The following is a 3099-nucleotide window of genomic DNA, read 5'->3' on the forward strand; positions in this document are numbered from 1 at the left end:
CTAACTTGAGATAGTTTTACTCGAAACTGTAACATCTTCAATATCGGGTTAGTGACCAAAGTGTGAAATTTTAAAATTTAGTTAAATATATTGAAAAGTGAAGGATTTAATTGAGATGTATTGTGTAGGATGAATTAATAAGTGAAGGAGAAGTAAAATGGTAAAAGGGTCATTGAGCAAATAAAAGAATAAAATATTAAGTTGGGGTTATTTTATAACCATGTGGAGCATGTGTGTTGGAAACAAAAGTTCCAGACAATTCATTCATCTTCATCTTCTTCTCCCAAACGTGAAGCACCCAAGCCTAAGGTAAGTTTGATTTATTTTGGTTAACCCTTTAAATTAAAGTATGGTTTTGATTCATGAAGCTTTAGGAAAGATAATGGAGATGAAAAATAGTATAGAAACTCAAAGATTTGTAAGTTATGAAGGATAAAAGATAGAAAGTGGATTAGTGAAATTTTGAATAAGGATGTATAAATGGATTTAGAAGTTGAATTTGACTTGTCATGGGTGTGAATAATAAGTTATAAGTGTTAGAAATAAGTTTGGATTACATGGAAATTTTGGTATGATTCTTAGTTTTAGGAATTTGAATGAGATATGGGAAATTCTAAAGTGTTGGAATGATAAAAGTTAGTTAAAATGGTTGTAGTTGAGTTTAGTGGTATGAAAGGAGTTTTATATGAGGAAATTTAATGAAAAGTTGTGGAATTTTCGGGTGAAACCAGTTTATTATTGACATGTGCATCGATGCACTATGAAAGGGCATCGGTGCACTATGAAAGGGCATCGATGCACTAAGACCAAATTTGAAGGTGCATCGATGCATTAAGGGGTGAATCGATGAATGAGAATTTTGAACCTAATTTGGGTACCGATGCACCCATAGTGCATCGGTACACTCCTAAAGGAAATTAGGAATATGAGTTTATTAAATTTGTTTAAGTTAATAGCATTGAAGTATAAGGTTTATGCTCCTAATAATCATCTTGAAAATTATATTTATGTAGATATTGACCCTAACTAAGTTTCAGAACAAGTAACAAGTAAGATCGATCGAGGAAAAGGTAAGGAAATATAGGTGAGTGCATATGCATAGCATGAATATAGTAGTATATTCAGTTCTAGACTTGTGATAAGTCTAGATTTAATATTTTGATACATTATCACATTCCATATTATGATACATGACATGAATTCCTATTATATGCATTATGTGACATGAAAATACATGAAAAGTTATATGAGTTATGTGATAAAGGTATGGAAAATGATATGTCTATGTGATAAATGTATGGAAATGATATTTCTACGCGATATAAACTATGTGAATTATAAAAGCCCATGTTATGTAGATGATAACTATAGGTATAGTTGGCATGCCAAGAGTAGAGGGTCTACGCGGTCCTTCGGGACAAAATTCTACGTGGTCCTTCGGGACATATATGTATTCTTTGGAACATGTATGAGGTCTTTTGAGACACCTACTTGATCCTTGGTATATGTATATGATTCTTAAGGAATTTCTATGTGGCCCTTAGGGACATATTATATGGCACTACAGTGAAATTGTACGTGGCACTTTGGTGCATTTCTACGTGGTCATTCGGGACAAATTCTACGTGGCACTTTGGTGCAAATTTATACGAGCTGTGGTGACATCATAGTGCACAACCTCACAGTACTCATATACCTCGGGTTCTTAGTATTGTATCATGGGCTATTGAACCTATTGAACCTATTAAACTTCTTATATGAATTAATGAGGTTAATTTGATGAGATTATTGGTAAGATACATTGTTATGCAACTTACATGGATTGCATAGATGATTTCATTACATTTCATCTTATTATGACATCATTTTTATATTTCATTATTATTATTATTATGCCTCACTAAGTCTATAACTTAGCGTGTAAGTGTTTTACACGTAGGCACCGAAAAGTAGAGAGATCCATAATAAGCTCAACAAAACAACATAACTCCACTTGAAGGTCAAATCAAAAGTATATTAAATAATATGTCTTATTATGTGAAAATAGGTTGGCATGTAAACAAAGTTGGTAAATTAAGTATTTATGCTCTGATCAAGTTTTGTAATGTTTTAAATGTATTTAAGTAAATCTAAATGTATAATAATGAACGGTTAAATTTTTACGAGTTTTATGTACATTTTACGAAAATCATTGTAGCAGTACTGTAGCAGTGCATCGATGCATAATTTGCATTCGAAATTTTTGTGCATCGATCCACTGTAGTAATGCATCGATGCACTATAACACTGTTCATTACTGTTCACGGTACTGTTCATACCATATAATACTATTCATAAATACGTTTTGTCTTAAATTTTTATAATGAAGCATAATTTAATAGTATTTATTGTATTTTCTTAATATAAGTCCAAATGTTATGTATTTTGTCAAGAATTTTGTTTTAAAAAGTCAATGTGACATCTCGGACTCGTATTCGGGTCGGGTACGGGTTGGGGTGTTACATTTAATGGTATTAGAGTTATGGTTTAGTCTATTCTCGGCATAAACCGAAGTTTAGAGTGTCTTATACATGCCAACAAAATAGTAAAAACTTCTAATCTAGTATAGTAATGAGTATGTTGTTTTGCTAATAGAATGATATGGTTCTGTCTTAATAGATGTCTGTACATGATAGTTCTCGAAGTCAAGTGGGAGATGATCGACCCATTGAGAGTAGTAATTCACCTGCCCTGGCCAGACAAGGTGAAGAACAGACACCTTCTGGAGTGCCTGTAACTGATAAAGATGTGTTCTTTAGAACATTAGATGCGGTATTGAAGTCAAGTGGGAGATGATCGACCCACTGAGAGTAGTAATTCAACCTCCTGCTCCATCAACTCCCAGAGTAAATGTAGCAAAGGAGTTAAGAGGATTATGAGCTTCCAAATTTAAGGGAGAAGCCGAGGAAGGTCCGGTTGTGGCGGATCTTTGGTTAAATGATTTGAAAATCATGTTAGATGGTCTCCACTATTATGAAGTGGAGAAGCTAGATGGAGTTGTGTCTTTACTTAGAGGACAAGCTAGAATATGGTGGACGAATGCCACCATGAGGAAGTCAA

Source organism: Hibiscus syriacus, unplaced genomic scaffold (genome assembly GCF_006381635.1).
Source record: "Hibiscus syriacus cultivar Baekdansim isolate YM2019G1 unplaced genomic scaffold, ASM638163v2 tig00111582_pilon, whole genome shotgun sequence".
In the NCBI taxonomy this organism is placed as follows: Eukaryota; Viridiplantae; Streptophyta; class Magnoliopsida; order Malvales; family Malvaceae; genus Hibiscus; species Hibiscus syriacus.